The following is a 22,315-nucleotide window of genomic DNA, read 5'->3' as shown; positions in this document are numbered from 1 at the left end:
GGGAGGGGTCACCACTGACACCCCCTCCCCGTCACCCTCCCTGCACCCCAGCCCTGCATGATCAGACCAGAGACATTTTTAAAAACACAAATTGAATTATCTTACTCCTCTGCTGAAACTGTCAATGGTTTCCTATTTCTGTTATTAAAAAATTCAAATCCTCTGCCCTGGCACACAGTGACCAAGCCACACCCTCATCCCAGTGTCGTCCAGTGTCACCATGCCGCCTTCCTCTGTCCTCTCAGGGTCCCTGCCACACAGGCTACTCCAGCTCTTTAGACTCACAGATGACAGAGCTCTTTCCTGCTTTCCCATCACTTCTTTGCTCTATGTCTGGTTCATTATTGCTCATCTTTTAGGTTCTAGCTTAAATATCCCTTCCACAGGAAAATTGTCTGCAAGCCCTGAGACCAGACCAGCACCAAGTTATGCTAATTTGCACAGCACATTGGCTCAGGATTCTGCTCTGACCTGCTGATCGCCATCATCGTCATTTGATGAACGTTGTTCTCTTCTACTGTCTATAGGCTCCACGAAGTTAGAAGCTGTATCTTCTTTCTCAGTGATGTCTCTCTGGCACCTGACACAATGCCTGACCTTTAGCGGGTGTCCAATAAGTACTTGTTAAATGAATAAAAGATCCTCTAAATCAAGGGCTTTCTAATATGGTGGGACTGACCAGTAATTTTTGTTGGTGTCATTCTAGTTTTGAGTAACTCCAGCTCTACTCATTGTGTGTTGATAGGTTTTTCATCCAATGCACTGCGAGCATTTGCTCTAGCGAGGTACTGCCCTGGGTACAAGGAGTCAATGTTGAATTAGACTTTGATCCTGCCCAGAAGGAGCTTCCCAGTTAGCATAGTATAGCTCAAGTTCACATTTTCACAGAGGACACAGACCATGGGAGGACAATGGATTTTTATGGAAGCCAGAACACCTGCACCAGTTGTCCTCCATGAGATCATTCCTCCAAGAGAGTAGGCAGGGCAGCAGAGAAAGGGTTATGGGCCCTCTTGGCTGAGCCATGGTGGCTGTAGCCAGGTCAATTAGATCAGAGCACAGGCCAAGGTCAGGAAGGCTGAGCTGACTCATTCTGCAAAGAGAACAACCAGGAGCCAGGCCAGGTAAGATTAGCAGGTTAGGGTCACCCACAATGGAAGCAGACACAGGACCATGGGTGCTCAGACTCGGTTTATCACGTACCCAGCTGGCCCTAGTGGCATCTCCTTGGCCACCATAAGGTCCTCTTGCAGCCGCAACCTTCTGGGTCCAGGCTCATGGCTTCCCAGCGAGGGCTGAGCCCAGGTCTTCAGGCAGAAGTTGAGCAGTAAGCCCTGCATTCAGGCAGAGCTGGGTTCATCTCTGCACCACTTGGAGCTGTGTGATTCTAAGCAAGTTCGTCCACTTTCTGAGACTCAGTTTCCTCCGAGACAGTAACATCTGTTGCTCACCGGGAAGATGAGATGATGTTCGGCAGGTGCGTGTCGGTGTTGGTGTTTGTTGTTATGTGCTCCTTTCCTCCAATTACGCCACTGGCTATGCTTGGCCTGGGGGCCTTTTACTCTCTTTTTTTTTCCTGCCCCTCAGGCTCCCACATACTTTCTCCAATCCCGGGGGTGTGATGAGTCAGCTCTTCCTGTGCTGTGGAGGGGCACCTGGGACCCACTAGGTGCTCAACGCATACAGGTGAGGTGGGTGGTCAGATGTTGGAGGGGTCACTGGAGAAATAAATAAGCCTTCCATCTAAAGGCTTCCATTGCCACAGCAGGAACACGACCAACAACTCAGCTCCACCATTGACAGCAAACTTACCTGTCAACCCCTTCAGGGGCAGCCTTGCTGCCAAGTCACCTTGCCCAAGGTCACAGCCCCTCCTGAGGTGACCCACAGTCAATGAGTGATCAACGCCCGAGTACAAATGCCTGTCATCTCTGCCGAACTCCAGTCATTCCAGAAGCCCACCCTAGTTCCAGGGCGCCTCCAGGCCTCAGCTGAGCTGGCCGCAGGCCTGCATTTGGCTTCAATGCTCCCTCTGCGTCTTCTGCTCCCTCTCCTCGTCCTCAAGGGTGATCCCCTAGGGCACTCCCTAATAAATATCCTGCGCCCTAAACTCCATCTCGGAGTCTGCTTTCTGGAAAATGAACCTGCGACATACTGGCCCCCATAACTGAGAGGTCTAGGAGCTGTTGGGCACAGCTGGGCAGAACATCCACAGGCCTTTCAGTCTAGTGGAGAAGAGAGACGGTAAACACTGGCAGATTCAATATAGAAATCATGGCGAGATGGGAGACCCTCAGGAACAGAAAGGGTGGGAGGAGAGTTTACAAGAGGGGACTTGGCCTTGGGGTCCAGGGAGGCCTTCCAAGCAGGGGACCTGTAAGGTGACTGTAGGGTGAGTAAAGAGGAGCCAGGTGGGGCGACAGCCTGCCCAGGCACCACAGGAAAGAGGTGGCTGTGTTGGAGCCACGGAAAGGCCAGGGTGGCTGGGGCCCAATGCAGCTCAATTTTAATGTAAGAAAGAGTTTGGTCTTGTGGGCTCCTTCCTCTCTTTGCCTCAGCCCCTCACTCGAATCCTCCACCTTCACGTTGCCTGCTGGATGCCCGCGCCTTCGCTCTCTCTCTCTGCTCAGACCTGTGGCTTTCCTTACACCCACCTGGCCCTGCCTTTCCTCACAAAATTAGCCCATTCTGTACCCTCTGAATCCTCTCAGACTTCTTTGATGAATGACACAGCATGCCCCACTCAGAGCATCTAGTTTCTAAGGGCCTTTGGGGCCATGACTTGGTTGCAGGTGTGTGGGAAGATTATGCAGAGAGGAAATGGCGGAGGCAGAGGCTGGAGCCAAGTGGAGAAAGGAAAACCTTTGCTAAAATGCCACGCCAAAGGGGGTGAGGTGCGGGAGCCAGGCTTGGACCAGAACCAGGAAACAGGCCAAGCAGACGCCCAATTATCGGAGCGCCGGAAAGTGGCACATGAGGCAGAGTCAGCTGGAAGACGGCTGATGTGTGGTTGAGGTGCTTTTTATGGACCTGCCCTGTCTCCACTCGGGAGCTGCAGCCCCAGCCCGGCCTCGTCTGCAGGTGTGAGTAATGCTGAGCACTGCGGGCACAGGGGAGGCGGACCGGCAGGGCACGGAGAAGGAAGCTTCTGGAGCCAGAAACCACACCTGTCTACGTTTTTCAAAGCTTTCCCACCTTTGCAATTTAAGCAGTTTCATTTCCACTGAGATTAAAAGTAAGTGTGAGCAATTAGATAAATTGTGCCTGATTTACTACTCCCTCAGGAAGTGTGAGAGAAAAACCTTGAACTTTATCCCATCCATCAAATACCTTGGTCATGCTTGCTTTTTTTTTGTATCTTTCTTAAAAGAGTTTTGAAATGGTTCATTTTGTTTGTTTGGGTATACATATATTTTTTGTATAATAATATTTTTGTCAAGAATACACACATTTTTGTAAAGATGTTTTTATCTTGCAGCCATTCAGTTCAATGAGCTTTTCTCACCGTATTTTAGGCAGGAAATATTATTTTTGCCTTCCCTTGCACTGTAGTGGCAGGAGGCCAGGGCTTTTCTCTCTGCACAGGCAGATCCTTCTGCCAACAGCTCTTCCTGCCTCCCCAGGCTTCTCTCACCCCACCCTCCGCGACTCACGTTCATCCTCCAACCTTCAGCTTGAATGCCACTTTCTCCAGGGAGCCTTTGACCTCCTGGTCCCGGCTGGGCTTCCGTGCTGGAGGCGTGGTTCCCTCCTCGCGGCATTTACCACGCTCCGCTGGCATCGCTCTCTCCTCTTCCGTCTCTTCCACCAGGGCCGTGTTTTTGAGACTGAGTTGCAACCCATCGATGGGCTGTGAAATCCACGTTGTGGGTCAAGACCAGCATTTTTGGGTTTTGTATTATTTGTTTTGGGGTATCTTTTCTATGTTGTATTTGAGTAGTAATAAAATGGTATTTGCTGTTTAACTTGGTTATTTTTTACTTGCTCCTGTGTCATCGGTGAGTTTGTTTCATGGAAGTTTTGTTTCGGTTTGTGTGAGTGCCTGTGTGTATGGAGGTGAATGAGACAGATGCCAGCCTGGTGAGTCTGGAGCACGTGGTGTGAAGCAGTATTTCTCTTCAAATTTTTTAACTGACCTGCAGTAGGAAAAACACTGTATACTGTCACATTTCTAATGTGGTATAAGAAACATTTTATAATGGAAAACATTTTATACTGCATACACACATATATATGCATATGGCTTTCAAAGAATTTATGATATTTGATTTCGGTATATGCAACTCATATGGGGGCGCTATTTTTTACCTCATTTTAGATATGCTGACGTGGAGGCCAAGCAATTAAGTGACCTACAAAGGTCACACAGCAAAGGTCATACAGCAAAGGTCACAGAGCAAAGGTCATATAGCTAGTACGTGCTGGAGCGTAGAGTTGAATCCAGGGTTCTGACCTGGTGCTCCTTCTCACTCTGGTAGTTTTACGCCCCTACACACGGAGAATCAAAGGAAGACAAGCTCTAATAGCCAATCGACGTCTACAGAACTGTGATTCATTATATGCAGTATTGTTCAAAAGTCAAACCACACTCCTGCGGAACGAGATGTGTGACAGCGCTGGACCGAGGCAGAGCAACCTCGAAAATAAGTGTGTTTAGCAAAGAAGAAGCTAACGCTGTTGCAGGCAATCTTTGTGTCCGTCAGGAAAAGCGGCTTGCTCTGATTTGAACTCCACTAGTACAAGTGGGCTATGTAGGAGAGAGATGAGCGTCTCGCTCTCTGGTGAGAGCACTGTGTTTCCTTCTGGGCAGCACACTTTGAAACTACAGACAAAAGACAGATTGTTTCCAGAAGAAAATGCCCTGAGAGGGGAGAGGGCTCAGGGCCAAGCCATCCCGGAAAGGGTGGGAGAACGGGAACTGGAGGGAGCAGCCCGGGGGGTGCAGAGTGGAGCTCCTCAGATGTCTGAAGGGCTCACCCGTGGACCAGGGCGCGGACTCTCATGTCACGTGGCCCCGCGGGTGGGAACTGCAAAGAGACCAATTTCCATGGGGCCAGATTGTGGTGGACCTTTGTAGGGTTTGCCTGCATGGAATCTGCTTGCGTTTCTTCTGGTCACGGAACCCACGTCTGCTCAGGGGATGGGCCTCCCTCACACCTGGCCCTCGTGGTCTGTCTTGGCTGCTGACTCTGCCCCTGGGTCCAGGCCATCTCGTGACTCGGGCCTGAGATGATCAGCATATCCCTTCCTCTTTGGCCATGATGATTGGTCCAAGAACCAGCTTGTGACTCAAATCAGTTTAGTGAGAAGCACGTTTTGAACTTTTATGGAATTGTGGGTAAAAAGCTTCTCCCCACGCTGGATTTAGGGCTGCGTGCACACGTGTGTCTGAAAGTGAAGTCAACACAAAGGAGGGCACAGCCAAGGGAAGGGGTGACACTCTGCCCCACCTTTCTCAACCTGAGCACCTGGGACCAGCTGTGCCTGCTGTCCCCTGCACCTCTCACTCAGGGGAGCCAGGATGCTGCAATTTTGCTCCGTGGAAAGTGGCCTCGGAGACGGAGTTGAGGGTGCAGGACACACACTAAGGAGTGCCGTAGGGATGAAGAGTTGAGGAAGGAAGGGAAGAGGGAAGTTGCAGAGGGAGGACTCAAGCCAAATGCAGGCCTGACAATAGCTTCGGCCAAGCCCAGGAGGAGGCCTGGAGGGGGAATGGCCTTCCAGAAATATTGGAGTTGGCGGAGATGGCCAGACACCTATACTCTGGCATTGATTACTCATTGGCTGTGAGTCACCCCAGGAAAGGCTGCGCCACAGAGCCAGCCCTGCAGGGGCTGACAGTCAGAGGGGGCCTGCTGGCAGCTCTCCAGCAGCTGGTGCTGCAAGGCCTTCCCTGGAGGAGGCTGGGTGGCACACCAAGGGTCTCCTGTACCATGTATTCAGTATCTATTTTTTACTAATGACAGTTTCATTTGGGCTTTTCTGTCACTGACAACTGAAGGAATCCTGACGGGTAATAAGGAAACATTTTCTGAAACTGAGAGCTGTCCATACATGTAAGGGGCTGCCTTTGGGAGGAGTGAGCTCCCCGTCACCAGAAGTGTTCAAGCAGAAGCTGGCAGACCACTTTGGAAGGGAAACTTCATGCACTGGAGGGAAACTTGAGCTGAATGACCTTTCAGTCCAAGATTCCATGACTACAGTTTCTCTGGAAGACAAGCTTAAAGAGATTCTGGTTACTTCTCCTGGACTGACACGTGGACATCACAGGGACATCCAGAGCATTCCAGATCAAATCGTATCGGATCATATTCCTCCCAGATAAGTTCTCTTGACTGGAGACTTGTAGGAAGTTGACTTGAATTTGGAGGAAGATGAGGGGAATGTTGCTTGGTTTGCTGAGGAAAGAAAGGTAAGACACCTTTTTTCGTTATTAGAAGGAATCCTAAGGAGCATGTTAACTGACTCTCCCATAGACAGAGTTTTTCGCCTGCCACACCCAAAAGGGCAGGTGCCGTCCTCAGTCAATGTTCTCTGGGAGCCTCTCTGTCAAGTTTTCCTCTCTCTCTTTCTGCCGCTCTGAGTTCTTCCTGCGTCTCCTTGTCTCTCGCCTCCGGTCTCTCAAGTCCCTGTGTCACTCCCTGAGTCAGTCTCCACTGGCTGCTTGTTAGGCCGTCTATCCTTTAATGCCAAGGGCCTCTGCCTCACACACTCCTCTGGCCCTCCCTGCCATGGACACACTGAAGGATCTCCCCACTGCTATTTCTGGTCCTTTGGCCCTCCCTGCCATGGACACACAGCAGAATCTCCCCACCACTGTGTCTGGTCCTCTGGCCTTCCCTGCCGTGGACACACAGCAGAATCTCCCCACTGCTGTGTCTGGTCCTCTGGCCCTCCCTGCCATGGAGACACAGCTGGATGTCCCCACTGCTGCGTCTGGTCCTCAGGCCCTCTCTGCCATGGACACACTGATGGATCTCTCCACCGCTGTGTCTGGTCCTCAGGCCCTCCCTGCCATGGACACACAGCTGGATGTCCCCACCGCTGCATCTGGTCCTCAGGCCCCGAGCTCCGGTGTGCAGCTCATGCCTGCCTGGTGGACTTTCCACTCCCTCCTTCAGCTCCCTCTGACGTGGCTGTTTCTCCAGCCCCCGGTGTCAGCCTCAGCTGAGCATCTACACACTTGGCAGGGAGAAGAGCAGGCACCTGAATGTGCAGTCAGGACTCAGTGCCTGGAGAAACAGAGTTTGAGCCCCAATAGGCCCTGCCACTCACATGGACCAGTCACTCCGTGTCTCTGAGCTCTAACTTCTCCATCTGCAATGCAGGCCTTCCCTGCCTCACAAAGTTGGGGTGGGAATAATTGTAGTCCTAGCTGCCCTTGCCTGAGCTTTTTCCACGTACCCGGAGTTGCACTTAGCACTTACTATCCTCCTTAAACCTCCCAACATGACACTTTGAGGATGGCATTTTCATCCTGATTTTACAGGTGAAGAAATAGAGGCTCAGGGAGGTTGAGTAACTTCCCAAGGTCACACAGCAGGGCTGAGATTTGAACCCTGGTCTGTCAGCTACGAAACTCTTGCCATTTACACACCTTACTGTAAGACGAGGACCACAGATATGCTTATAATGGTGAGAAGTCTTTTCTGCACATCAGCATTTATTATCATTTCAAAACCGTCCACGAATCTCTCCAGGTCTCAAAGGCGCTAGGACTGTCTGGTAGGGATGCTGCTGACCCATTTGTGGACAAATTGCAGAGAAAACCATCTCGAGTTAACAATCCTTCACGTCTCTAATTTCTTCAGCCTCAGGAAATACACACTTATCAAATGTGGGGGGAAAAAACTTCCTGTTACTGAAGATGGACTGACATACTTGAACCCAGAACTTGATCCCGAGATCAACGTTGAGGTAACAAATCTTGGCTGGGATCAAAACGACCAGCCTCTGCACCATACAATATGCCTCCAGTGGCCACAGCCCTCATCCTGCCATATGGCCTCTGCGGGCCCCACACCCTGCAGTCTGCATGCTGGCCACAGCGCCTCCCCGGGAACAGAGGCAGGCAGTGGGGAAGGCTTGCCCCTGCTCATCCAGACCTTGTGTTCCAAGCCGGCTGGAAGGATGAAGGGCCCCGTGCTAGAGCCTGGCGGCCTCGAGCTGCTGCCCTGCTGCGGGGTCCGAGCCTCTGCTGTCGGTGGCTGTCCCGGGGAGGTTCTGCAGGCCCGCCTGGCCGAGGAAGCAGCCTGGGAGGGGTGGCTGTGGCCGCTGCTGTTGCTTAGATAAGGAAACGCTGGTTCAAAACCCGAATAAGTCCTCCTGGAATTCAGCTGAAGGTTTGAGGACTCCCTAGCTTTTCCTATGAACCTCAACACCAAGAACCACAAATTACAAATTTAATAGGTCATTTCGTATCAAAAGGTCCATTACGAAACACCTAGAATTTTTCCATTATATGAATATATTCTCTGGATTCTGCTATGGCCCAGATAGTGTTCTTTATTTTCCTGTTGTGAGTTTTGATTTTTTTTCCCCCTAGAAATTGGTTTTATTTGAGATACCTGAGTCTTAAGTTTCACTAAAAAAAATGTACCAGGGGTTGAGCCTGTCCTGCCGGCTGTGAACCACCCAGGCGACACCAGACGGTGGCGCCAGAGGGGCAGCAGCCGGCAGGAGGGGTTCTTGTAGGAGGCTCCCGCCCGGGAATCTTCAGTCTTTGGTTTCCAAGAACCGCTGCTTAACTTGCCAGGGCTCTGCACTCCTTGGGTGTCACACCGTCTGCTCTTGCGCCTCACGGTATAACGAGGTGCCCTGGCGTCTGTCCGTAGCTGGTCACCCGGGGTCCATCAGGGAGGGCGAGCAGTTACTCCCGCTGCAGACACACACACATTCCCTTCAGAAAGACTCGGATCGGCACCAATGGGCCCCCGAAGTCCTGCCCTTGTCTGTCCAACGTCACTGCCCCAGTCTGCGCTGCTCCCTGCTCTCTCCTCCTCTATATTTACGGAAAACATTCATGGGAGGCTCCCACTGGCCCCGGGAGAACCTCAGCGCCTTAATACGTGTCAACCCAGAACCTCCCAACATGGCATCCCAGAGCTGCAGGTGGCGCGGTCTTTGATCCCCTCATGGCTGGCCGTCAGTAGACACGTCCCTTTGTGCTGTTATGACTTGCGTTGTGTGCTGTGCCGATTCATAATACAAATACTATGTATTTTCTCTGGGTGCTATGACGTGAAAAAGTTGAGAAACGGTGGCCTTCACCACTTCTGGGGTAGGTACGATTAATACTCCCCTTTCACATGACAGAAAATGGAGGCCCGTTCGGATTGCTGACTGCCTTGAGGTCACATAGCTGTTAAGTAGCCCAGCCAGAGTTTGAACCCAGACAGCCTGCTCCTAGAATTTCCATGCCTATGACCTCAGAGCAGAAGTCTTCAACCCTGGCTGCGTATTACAATCTGAGGAACTTTAAAAAATGTATACTAAAGCCAAGAAATTGTCACAGCCAGGAGAAGCCTGTGTAAATGTAATGTGGGTCCCCGGATGGGATCCTGGGACAGAAGAAGGACATCAGAGAAAACCTGAGGAAATTTAAGTAAAGTGCGGACTTCGGTTCATAAGAATGCACCAATATTGGTCTGTTAATGTGACAGGTTTACCGTACAGATGTACGATGTTAACAGTAGGGGAACCTAGGTGTGGTGTGTACAGGCGCTTTCTCTACCATCTTCGTCATAGTTCCATAAATCGGAAACTCTTCTAAAATAAAAAATTTATTATTAAAAAAACCAACCACAAACAAAGCCTGGGGCCCCACCTCAGAACAGTTAAATCGGAACCCCTGGAGGTGAGGCCCAGGCAGCAGTATTTTTCTAAACCTCCCCGGGAGACTGAAATGCTCCCTCAGGGTGAGAATGCCTGCCTGGTTGCCCTGACGACCACTCTATGCAGCCGGAGGGCAGGACCCTGTCTCACTCGTTCCAGCCCCAGGTCCTCCATGCAGCGGCTGCCGGACCCTCAGCAGTTTCCTAACACGTTGGAAACTGTGGCAGATATGAAAATGAAGCAGAGACGGAGGCTGCATGAATGAGAAACCCAAGTGTGGAAACCAAGAGAAGACATGGGTGAAATGGAGGACCTTGAGGAGTTCTGCTATCATTGGTTTGTCCTCTGCAAGGCGTATTTCCTGTTGTCAAAATGCCACCTGTGCCCGACTTGGAAATCGCCTACCAAGAAGAGGGGGACCTATGCTGCAATGACGTGAGCCGCCGGCCTCTCTGCTGGGCCCTGAGCTCGGGGAAGGAGGGCAAAGGAGAAGTTGCGTCTGGAGTGACGAGGAAGTGGGCTTCCCCGGACCTGCAGGATTCTGCCAGGGCCACCGCCCCGTCGTGGGCCAATGCTCACATCGTGATCACGGCTGATGCTCACAGAGGACCAGCACTGCACCAGGACCCTCTCTGAGTGCTCCACTTGCTGGAGGTCCTTCAACATGCACAGCGTCCACAGGAAGCGATCCTTCTCTTATTCTCTCTGCCTTCTTATTGATGATGAAACTGAGGCCTACGGTTAGGCAACTCCCCCCAGGTCACACAGCTGGTAAGTGGCAGGACAAGGATTCAATGCGGGTAGCCTGGCTCAGAGTGTGTGTGCCTAACTACCACCCACACCCGGCGAGGGGGACAGGAGAAGCACCAGCTTCAGAATCGGGCAGAGCGAGGATCCAGTCTGGTTCTGTGACCTTGGATGTGGCAGCCTCACCTTCCAGCCTTGCTTTCCTTGTGTGTAAAGTGGAATCATAACAGGGTGGTTCCAAGGATGAAATGAGATGATATATTTAGCCATTCTCTTCCTCTCTCTCCCTTCTCAAGCTCTGCGCCCCCACCCAGTTTAATTTTTTGTAATTCTTTACTTTCGCTTTTCAAAGCTAGTGAAGAAAAGCAAAGAGCTTCCAGATCTTGATCTGCTCTTCCAATGGAGCAAAACCAAGGAGGAATTATTAAATATATATATATGTAAGTAAACAGACATGTGTCTATGTATATACATAGACACATTCTACATATGTGTGTATAGATAGAGCTATAGGTATAGAGATATAAAATCTTTGAAAGCTTGAGTTAAAGATCCAGCTTTGTCTGTTGTGAAAGATCCTTGACTCTGATGTGGCACGGCGGATGCTGGAAAGAAAAGGGGGGTACTCAGTACTGACATGAGCCTAAAGTACAAGGAAGTGAGGCAAGAACCATGCATTCGATAGGGATTCAAAAGTGGGCGTGCTCAGTGTGGTCGAAGGAGTCAGGGCAGGCTTCTCCGAGGAGGTGACACTGCCCTGGAGGGCAGGGTTTGGTGAAGTGGAGGGCACTAGCCCACGACACAGAGAAGACCTTCCAGAAGGGGATAGAAGGGGCATGCCATGAAGCTGCATGATCCACTGCATCTGGGAGAGGGCTGGTGAGCTGCAACGTGGACATGAACGTGGGCCAGCCACACTGCCTGCGTTCTTTCCTTTCCTCATCTCGACAGCTCACACTGTTATGCCCTTTTTACAGAGCGGGGAACTGAGGGTCTCTTGAGTTACTTGCCCTGAAGCACACAGTTACGAGGCACCAGGATACGGCTGGTGCCGCAGTTTCCCTCCTGAATATACAAGGGTGCTGATGTGGAAAGAGGAGCCGAGAAAACCGCAGGACTGAGTTTTGGTGCTGCTGGCCTCCGTAGCCCACAGAGTCGCTAGGAACTCAGGAGAGAGAATGCGTTTTAAAGTGTTTCAACTGTAAGTGCTGTGCAAGTGGCAGACGGTGTCCGAACATGGCGAATAAAGTTGTGTCCAGCTACGTTTCAGAAGAGCATCTAGCGCAACAATGCAGACCAGAGATGTCACAGGCTCCTCCAGACTGGGGAGTAGTGGAAGGGGTGTGAACTCTGGCCCCAGACAGACCTGGGGTCGAGTCCTTTCTCTGCCTCACTACTCACAGCCCGGTGGCTCTGGGCACATCCCTTCCCTGGATGTGGTTCCCTCATCTTTGAAATGGAGCGGTTGTACAGGGTGTGGTCCAGGGTCTCCTCCAGCCCCCACACGGTAAGCTTCCCGATCTGCCCTCACCAGACAACACAGCGGGGCTCACGTTCACCTTCAAGTTGGCCTGCAGTGACCCCAAAGATAGCCAGACACTTAAAAAAAAACACTTGATTGTTCTATTTGACTATAAGACTAGTATATGCAAAAATTCAGAAGCTTTGAAAAACGTAAAGAACAATGTGAGGTCCATAAGTAAACTTTAGAGGATGCAGAAAAATGTAAGGACAAATGTAAAGTTTGCGTAGACCCAGACATTATTGAGTTTTTGGTGTGTGTCACTGAAAATTTCTGACAAAAAGAAATCAGTGTGCGTCAGTCAGTCTCTAAAATCCTGGTCCTCTTTTGTATAATCTTCTCTCAGTAGTTAAATATAAGGAGGGGTCCTCTCGGCGTGTTGAAACTGCTTTTTAAACATTCTAGTTGGGTTCATCCAATCAAGACTGTTTTGAAAAATTAGTGGAGGATTTTTGATGTCAGTATCAATTGTTTTATTGTTAATGTATCTGCCTAACAGAAAGTGATGAGCCTCTTAAGTGACTAATTGTTCTTAAAACTCTTTACAACCTTTTAGAAAAATCAGTCAGCTACAGATCTGGTTAATTAAACCCGACTTTACATTTTCTGCTTTAGGAGATCCTGTTGCCAATCTCAATACGTCTGAAGAGCTCACTCTCTATGCAGGACGCTCTTCACCAAGAAAAACCGACACAAGACAGCCGTTGTGGGAGGGAGGGTGTGGCGTCCAGACCACAGAGCCGAGCTGTCAGTGTCTGTCCACCGCCTTCTGTCAGGAGCTGGAATTCTGCAGCTGTCTCCTTTCATGCCATAAATGATCCCGCTCATTCAGCCCGAGATGGGGCTGGGGGTGTGGGGGAGGCAACGGCAGATAAAACCCCCTGGGGGAGCGTGGTAGACTGGGGTCAGGTAACGCAACCAGAGTTGCCGGAGGCCCTTCATCCCCCAAGCTCTCAGGCTTAGTTCCACCTGTGTTGATCAAGAGAAGCCAGGTTCTGCCGTGGTAACAACCACCCCGCCCCCCCCCCTCCCCGCAATCTCAGTGCCTTAACACAATAAAAGTGTATTTCTCACTTACTGCTGTCACTGGTACGCACTTGTGACCCAGGCAGACAGAGGCTTCATTTCAACATATGCTTCTAAGAAATGTGGCAGTTCTTAAAGCTTCTCTCAGGAAGTGCTCTGTGCAACTTCCACTCACATTTCATTGGACAAAGCAAGTCACGTGGCTGCACCTAACTTCAGGAAGTGGACTCCTGCCATGTGAGGCCACATCACCACTAAGGCAACTGTGTGGCCTTGGGCAAGTCAGTTATGTGCTGTCAGCCTCAGCGTCAGTATCCATAAAATGGAGCCTTACCTGACCTCCGTGTTCATTCCTTCATTATTCATTCATTCATTCAGTCAGTCAGTCAGTCAGTGAGTACAGTGTTCTGCGTAGGAGCCCAAACTCCGGAGCCAGCTTCCCTGGCTTCCTGCTCACCTAAATTATATCCTACCTATACGACCTCAGGCAAGTGACTTCATGCCTTCTGGCCCTCAGTTTCTGTTTCTGTGTCTGTGAAGTGGGGCTGATGGTGGTGCCCAGCTCACGGAGTCGTCGTGCAGGTAGAACACGTGTATCGTGTAAGTGACACGGAATAGAGAAAGGCCTTCAACAGCCCTGGCGGATCGTAAGTGCTCTGTGCCTCTCAGTTTTACTATTCACGCCCCCAGGTAGCCACATATTCAACGAATTATTTACCCAGAATCTTCGCAGGTTGCATTCGAAGGCTCTTATGAGAACTGAAGGCGAAAACAGATGTAAATCCACACTGCGAATGACAGGGTACCCACGGGGAAGGGTAAGAGGGAGAGGTGGGCTTTGGGTAGGACCAGGATTTATTTTTGCTTCTCTTTATTGAGCACTAGTATGTACCAGGCTCTGTACTAAGCGCTTCCACGGGAGCCCTAAGAGCCAGTCCTATGGACCAGGAACTGGGCTCCAGGAGGTGCGGTTCACTTGTTCCAGGTCCCACAGGTGGGGAGTGTGGGCCTTCCCAGGATGTGGAGCCAGGACATGGGCGTCTCGCGTGAAGCCCTCGGCTTTCTCCTGGGCGTGCTGTTAAGAGTCTCTGCTGGCCCTTTAGCCTGCTGGCTTCTCGAACAGAAGGAAAGTTCCTGAAGGGCAGAAGGTGTTCTCCTTAATTCTTGGGGTTCTCATGTTGCCTGGGACCACACCAGCAACACCACAGGGTGGCCAGTAGAAAGAGGAGGAGGAGGAGAGAGAATAAGCCAAAGATGAGGTTTGGTTTGAGGCCCCGCAGCCGGCTGATAATCTTCAGAACGCCCCCTCTCCTGTTGAAGCTTTCGTTTCTTCACCGTTAGCTCCCTAGGCCTTTCTGTCCACAGGGCTTCATGGGCCCCACTCTTCAAACACGTACAGCTTAATAGATGCCTGCTGACTTGGCAAGAAGATGTGGCCACACTTAAAAGGCATTTATTACCAATTTGAGGCCATTTGGTCTTTCTTTGACACACTTCAAAGTCAGACAAGCAAAGATATTATCTAAGACATTACCCATCTTTCTTCACCTGAGCACGAATTTTCCATCTGCCTCAGGTTCTGCCAAAAAAAACGGTGAGGGGAGGAGCAGAGGGGGCCGTGGAGCTCGTGAGCCCTCATACAACGTGCCCAGAAGTTTCTCAAAGCGAAGGCCCACAGTGAGTAAGAAAGCAGCCCCAGTCTGACCTCTGGAGGAGCAGTCCCCTCGAGACAACGTCCTGGGGTCATGCCCTTCCAGCTTGCCCAGGCAAAACACGCAGGCGGCAACACAATGGGCTCCGGCGCCCAGGCCTTCCTGCAGAGACCGGCCTGCAGGCCACGCGCTCCGAGCCTCCTGTAGGACGTGCTGCTCCGCGAGGACTCAGCTGGACACGGGGCCACCCCAGCTGGGAGCTCGCTCAGTGTTTTCCTTCCTTCGCTGGAAAAACAATAGCTGCTACTGCCAGGCACCTGCTCGGTGGGAGGTGCGGTGGGGGGGGGCGTTGGTCAGCACGTGGAGACTGATTCTTTCACTCTCACATCAGCCCTCTGATGGAGGTACCACTCCCCTCCCCACTTTGCAGAGAGGACCCCAAAGCTCGGAGAGGCTGCCTCGCTGGGTCGTCACTCTGCTGGGACTCTGACCCAGGGCCCGCTCTCTAAGCCCATGCCTGAGGTTTCCTGTAGATCGGAAGTCATGGCAAAGGGACAGGATGGTGCTTCTAGACGGGGCCTCTCACCCCGGGGACAGTGTTCATTCTTCAGACCCTTCTGCTGGTCCCCTCTGCAAGGAAGCTCTGAGGACGCTGGGGCTGCCTGTGACTTCCTGTCCTGGCTGGAGGAAGACGTGCGTGCCCCCTGGCTTCCTGGGAACCTTCAGTGGCCCTGGCTTTCCGCGGCTGAGTCACGGGAGCTCAGCCCAATGTTCTCAGCTGGAACAGTCGTAGGAAAGTGTCTGGAAACTCCCCCAAGTCTTATCGGCAAAGATTTTGTTGAAGACAGTTCAGCCGTATTCCTGCTTCCTCTGCTGTCTGAGACCTCACCTTGCCCCGGGGAGGATGAGAGAGGCTGGGGAGGCAAGAGGACCAGAAGATGATGACCCTGGGCCCAGGGCTGCCCATCCTGTGGAGCGCTTGCCAGTCCCTGCCCCACACCATCCATCCCACTTGTCAACTAGTACCTGGTGCCTAACATGTACAAGGACTGAGTTAGGCATTGGTGATAGTAGAAGAGCCCAGTGGTTAAGAGTGTGTTAGCCAGATCTGGACTCAAAATTTGGATCTGCTGCTTACTGGCTATGTGACCTCAGGCAGATTATTTAACCTCTCTGAGCCTTATTTTCCTATCTGTCATTTATCAAACCTTGTGGGTTTGTTGTGAGGATTAAATGAGATAATACATATATGCTCAGCATAATGCCTGACACATCATAAGCGCTCAAGCAATAGTAGCTATTATTATTAAGTGCAAAACAATCATGTCACATCTTAATGAATTCAGTTCAGTTCCACAACATTCATGGAGCACCTGGTGTGTGTCAGGAACCGTGTCTGGCTCTGGGGGAGGTGGGAAGAGAGAAACAATCCTGCCTTCAAGGAGCTCACCGGAGACAGCCCATCAGTAAATTATGACGATACCGTGAGCGATCTATTAGGGGTGTGAAGAGCGTAGACATACCTAAGAAGGGTCAGTGCCAGTTTCTGGAGGAGGAGCTGCCTCAGCTGAGACCCCGAAGAGAACAGGAATCTGCCAGGTGAAGAGATGGAGGGCTGAAGGGCCAGAGCAGTGAAGCCGGGGGCTCCGGAAGAGGGGACCGCTTGAGCAGAGGGTTATGCAGTACTCAGGATGTAGCATGAATTGCCTCAAGGAGATGGAAGGGTCTAGGGCATAAGGACTCAGGGCTTGCTGTAGGAGAGCTGGGTTCAAGACCGACCTCCTTCTCTTCCTAGCTATTGACATGTGGCAAGTCCTCCCCGCAGAGACTTGATTTCCTCATCAGTAGAACAGAGATAACCCAGCCCCTTCACGGGGTAAGGGCCATGAATACAGGCTGCTGTGTTTGCGCAGCGACAGGTCTGTTTGTGGCTGAGTGTCTTCTGCTCCAGCAGGGCCTCAGGCCCCGGGCGCCGAGACTTCTGGGCCCTCAGAAGGCGTCACACCAGCTTCCCGAGCAGCGCACTGGCCGCGGGCCGGGCACTGTGGGACTCACCTCGTGAGTCTCACCCAGTCAGACTTCACCGCGCGGATGCTGAGCAGCATCCTCATCCTCACCCATGTGGTCCAGGACAGAGGGGTTCCCATCCCTCGGAAACCCCTGGGCAAACCTGGATGAGTTGCTCACCCAACAAACGGGGACATAGGAATTTACCCAGATCCAGTCCTGCTGCAGGCCAGTGGCTGAGCTGGAATCTGAACCCAAGCCGTTTGCCCTCTGACGGAGCTCTTAGCCACTGCACTGTTACTTAAACCAATAAATGGTGACCTTTCGAAACAGAGGAATCACCGAACTCTGATTCATTCCCAAACAGACCGATTAGTCTTCCCTGTGTCTAAACTCACTAATTCTCCTTCCGCACAATGGGCCCGGCACTCAGTCTTGGACGATGACACCCATAGTTCGAATACTTCAAATATTCTCCTGCGAATAGACTGTAAACAGAGAAGTGAGTAGGGGGAGGAGAGGAAGGGAGCGGGGGCAGTGGGATGAGGCCACAGCCACCTGCACCTGTCCTCCTGGGACACAGCCGAGTGCAGTCTCGGGCCCTCTGCCCCCATCACCTCGCCTCTCTCGGGAGCCAGGGGCACCAGAGCCACACACTTGGCAGGCCCCCTCGAGCCCTGGCAGTTGGGCAGCAGCTGTGAAATGAGAGTTTGGGAGGGACCCTGAGCTGAGCAGCGAGCAGAAGCCATCAGGACCTTCGGTTTCCTTTCCAGAGCACATCTGAACCAGCTGCATGCGGTTGCAGGGCTGGCGGCCCACAATGGAGGGTGAACTGGATGCCTGCTGGGCGACAGGCAGGCGCGATGACACAGGCCAGAGTATTATTTACTCCCTGGGAACAGGTGCTGCCCGGGACTCGCCGTCCTCTCTTGCCTGACTCTCCTCTGCCCACATGTCCCGGCCCTACTCGGAGGCAGCTCCCTCCATGCCCTGAGCGGGCCCCCGCCCCAGCCCTTGGCAGCAGGCGCCTGGGGGGTGCCAGCGGTGGGCCGGCTCCCCTGGAGACATGCGCTCTCACTGGAATCGGCTCATTTTACATAAACTGTTGGTGCAGATGTCAGGTGATAGCAACTTTCCGGCCCCAGTTAACCTGCCATTGCCCTGTCCGTGCCCACGCAGATGCAACAGAAGGAGCAGAGGGAAAGCCATGGAAGAGCGAGGAGAAAATAATACTGCACGCAAGCATCTTTGTGGACTGGCAAGTTCGCCTCTGGAAAATGCCCTCGACTGCGAGCCAGGAGCGGCTTTTCTATCAGAGGGAAACAAACAACCTGCAGGCGAGCTCCCACTGCCGCCCGCTGCTCTTTCCTCCCTGATTATGTGTTATTTCCTTCAAGCTCTGGTTGGTAAACACGCAGCACTCTTCTGTTGATTCACACAACAATACGGAAGGAGGTTAAGGCATTTCTTTGCACAGTTTGATTGAGGACAAATACAGAGGGGAAGTGAGTGAGCAGAAGGCCTGGAGGTCTTGTTTGGCTCATGAGCTGGACCACATGCTGCATTCACCCCAAGTCCTTCTTCCCGAACCCCAGGACCGTCAGAACACATCAGTGCCAACTGTGAACCAGCTTCTTGGCCCCGGGACGCAGTGGGGGAAAAACGCTCCCAACCCGGCAGTGGAGGGAAGACAAATATACGGATAATCCCAGCATGTGGCCCAGGGTCACAGGGCCGTGAGTGACAGAGGCACATGCTGTGGGTTAGCAGAGAGCAAGACTGCACTTGGCCGAAGAGCTCAGGAGAAAACGGCCACGAGGTTTCCTGGTTCAGACCCTCATCCTGTGCCCTGGACCACAGAATCTGCGTCTGCACCGGCATCCTGCTTGCAAGCTCGTCCCGCTCCGATGCACCTCTCATTCTGCTACCAGAGGGGTCTTTCTGACTTACAACTCCAGCAGTTCTCCACTCATCGAAAACGCTTCATTGAACTCCATCACTCCAGGATAAAGGCCAGCATGGCCATCATCATCTAGCACCCGCCCCCCCAGCTCCCCTCCCCAGCCTCATTTCTCAAACTCATCTTTTCAGATGGTTTTTACTCCAGTAGTGCTGAACCGTATGCCATTTCGCCTTCCTTAGGTCGCCTCCCTGAACTGAACTCCTATTCATCCTTCAAAACTCACCTTCCATATGACCTCCTCCAAGTATTGATCGTGGTGTCTTCTGTGTTGTCTCTCTCTGTCTCGTTCTTCTTAAACTTCTTTGGATTGTAATGCTTTATCTTCCTGTTAATGTTTACCAAAAGACTGGAGCTTCTGAGGGTAAGAGTCATAGAGAGTTCGAGGCGGTGTCCTGGCATCCAGCATGGTGCCTGGCGCTTAGCCATGCTCCACACGTGTTGGTGCCATCCCTTTCCACCAAAGGAAGGCTGACACCCTGGGGCTGACCATACCTAGTGTCCCCAGTGCCTACTTCTCCTTTTCTGGAACTTTCTCCCATAGTCCTCCTCAAACCCTCTTCTAAAGCCTTTAGCTCCCTCCATCCTAACGCCCTCCTCCCACTGCCAAGAAAAAAAAGCCCGGTCTCAGGTCTCAGGGGAGGATAATCTAAACTCTTCCAAAGAGAGCGAGAGAAAGAAAAGGGCCTGATCTTAATTGATCTCCTGTGTCTCTCATGTCCTAGCGCCTTTGACCCCACAGCAACCCAGTGAACAGAGTATTTTGACCTCCATTTTACAGATTAAGACACTAAAGTTTAGAGACAGCAAGTGACTTTCCCAAGGTCACTCAGCTGATGAGCAGAGCCAGGATTCCCACCCAGAGGGTCTGACTCCAAAGAGTTTTCCCCTTTCACTGTAAGAGGGGGTGGAGTTGGGGTATCTGCCGTTTCCTAGTCACCCTCCACACAAAAAGCGGAAAGCCTCTGTCCTAGTTATTTCTCCACCCTACAGGTCCCAGGCTGAAATCCTACTTCTTCCCAGAGGCCCCATCTCCTGCAGCCAGCCCAGGCCGATCTTGCCTTCTGCTGACCTCCCGTCTCCCGCGGGACCGCCCGGGTACCAGTGCGTTCCACACTGCACTGGCCTCTGGGGGTTTCTGTGTCAGCAGCTTTTCATCTCAGTGCGAAGGCTGGGAACATGCTCCTGCTCCCCAGACAGGATCTAGGACAATGCCAGGCACGGGGCAAGAAGCCAACTGACAAGTCCTTTTATTCCAAAGGTGTGTTGATTCACAGCTGTAGTGTCCTCTGTTCCACTACCTGCTCCTTTTGTGATCTTGGACAAGTCACTTCTCTCTCTTTGTACTCCAGTTTCCTCATCTCCGAAGTAACAAAATTGGACTTCTGTAATAATATCTAACGTTTCCACTGTGTTTACTCTGTGCCGGGCATTGCTATAGTGCCTTACATCTACTACCTGATTGATTCCTCGCAACAACCCTGGGAGGCATCCACTCTCACGATCTCATTTTATAGAAACAGGAAACCAAAGCACAGAGAGGGTATGTAGTGTTCCCAAGGCCACACAGCCAGTAAGTGGCAAAACCTGGATTTAAAGGCAAGCAGTCTGTTCCAGAGTCCATGCGCTAACCATTACATGCAATGCACCTCCTCTTAGATTTCTCTTTACGGTGTGGGTGTCTCCTTCATTCATTTCACAGCTGTTTACTGGTCCTCTGCTCTGTCCCAGTCACAGGGGCCAGAGTTAGAAAACCCAATAAGCCCCTGATTCTGCCCTTGGGGTCCCCCGTGGCGTGGTGCGGAGTGGTGGCTGAGGACCCTCAAGCCTTCTAGGTGTCCTTCTGGAGGGCTGGGCCGGCTACAGCACAAGCACCTCCACCACATGTCCCCCAAAGTTGGATTTTTCAGTGCTGTTTTATTTTCTCGTGGATTCACACTATAACTCAGAGTGTCTTTATCAGGAATGGGGACTAAGGCCCCTTGACCTGTGGGTGCCCCTGTCCTGGTATCTGTCAAGTGGTTTGTTGGACTCAGCTGCCTCGTTCCAGGCCCCCCACAACGCAGCTGCAGCATCACCCTCCACAGGACCCCCCCCCCAGCGGGGGCTGAAGACTCTCTGTTCCCACAAACGTGCCCCTCACTCTTCCTCCTTCCCGTGGTGTCTGCCCGCCCGTCATGGGCCCGCTCATCCTTCTTGGCTCATCACAGAAGCCACCTCCGTGAAGCCTCTCCTGGTTCCCCTCACCAGATGCAATCGCTCTGTCCTTGCTCTTCCGTGCGGAGTTCGAGTTCCTCGCAGGCAAGAACACGTTTTATAGGCAATTGTCCAAAGCGTGCAATACAGCAACTCCCAGTGCAGAGCGGAAGGCACCATTCCCTGGGCTGCAAAGCCCTAATTTCTAGCCTCTGCTCCTCTATTGAATACTTGTGTGACATATGACAAGTCGTTGTCATTTATTTATTGTTTGTTTCTCCTGATCCCTAAAGAATACAGAAAAGTGTAAAGAAGGCCTAAATTATCCATAATTCCCACCACTCTTCCTATTTTGCTCTATTTCCTTCTTATCTCTCCTCTATGCATGTAGCACAGGTGGAAGTAGATATGCTGTAAATATTGTTTTGCGACCATTTTCACTTAATGTTTTATGAACATTGTCTTTGATGAAAATCTTTTATACAGAATTTTTTTAAAAAAATTTTTATTGAGGTATAATTTACAGACAGCAAATGCACCGTTTTTTAAGTGCGTGGTTTTGATGAGTTCTGACAACTGTGAGCACTCAGTAACCATCACCACGGTCGGATTTAGAACATTTCCACCATTCCCAGAAGTTCTGAACACTCCTTTGAAGTCAGTCCCCACATTCCTCCGGGCCCAGGTGACCACGGATGTGCTTCTACAGCCGGATTTTTTTTCTTTTGAGGAAGATTAGCCCTGAGCTAACTACTGCCAATCCTCGCCTTTTCGCTGAGGAAGGCTGGCCCTGAGCTAACATCCAAGCCCATCTTCCTCTACTTTATATGTGGGATGCCTGCCACAGCATGGCTTGACAAGCAGTGCCATGTCCGCACCCGAGATCCGAACCAGAGAATCCCAGGCCGCAGAAGCAGAATGTGCGAACTTTACCGCTGCACCACCGGGCCACTACGGCCAGATTTTGAATGACCATGTCATGCTGCATCGCAAGGATGCCTTTCTTGGTTAGGCCATTTCCCGATTGTTGGCCACAAGGGCAGTATCTCACTTTTCCCTGTAATGAATTACAATCCAATGAACAATCTTTGGTCATACCTATGCTTATGTCCCTGGGATAAATGCTCAGACCTAGAGTTGTCGGATCAAAGGGTACATACGCACAGTTTTAAGCTTATGATAAATATTTGAGCAAGTCGCTTTTAATCGCTCTGAGTCTCAGTTTAGCCATTTGTAAAATAGGGACTAAAAATTCCAGCCTCAAGGAGTTGCGAGGATGACGTGAGACAAGGTATAAGGCATTTCGAGTAACTCATCAGCCCGGCTGCAAATCCCTGGGGAGCAGAGTGGGAGGAGAGCCTGGGCCAGGTG

General features: G+C 51.6%; 2 long non-coding RNA genes across 2 annotated transcripts; both read left to right on the top strand.

Moving 5' to 3' along the window:
• Positions 1 to 6,129: 6,129 nt before the first annotated feature.
• LOC139079145 (uncharacterized) lies at positions 6,130 to 19,422 on the top strand. The gene is made up of 2 exons (XR_011532482.1): positions 6,130 to 6,412; positions 14,706 to 19,422. It is a non-coding gene; the product is annotated as an uncharacterized lncRNA (long non-coding RNA).
• LOC139079146 (uncharacterized) lies at positions 10,224 to 13,180 on the top strand. The gene is made up of 2 exons (XR_011532483.1): positions 10,224 to 12,088; positions 12,719 to 13,180. It is a non-coding gene; the product is annotated as an uncharacterized lncRNA (long non-coding RNA).
• Positions 19,423 to 22,315: the final 2,893 nt, after the last annotated feature.

The sequence above is a fragment of the Equus przewalskii genome, chromosome 24 (assembly GCF_037783145.1).
Source record: "Equus przewalskii isolate Varuska chromosome 24, EquPr2, whole genome shotgun sequence".
Classification (NCBI taxonomy): domain Eukaryota; kingdom Metazoa; phylum Chordata; class Mammalia; order Perissodactyla; family Equidae; genus Equus; species Equus przewalskii.
This window is presented reverse-complemented; position numbering and strand designations above follow the sequence as displayed.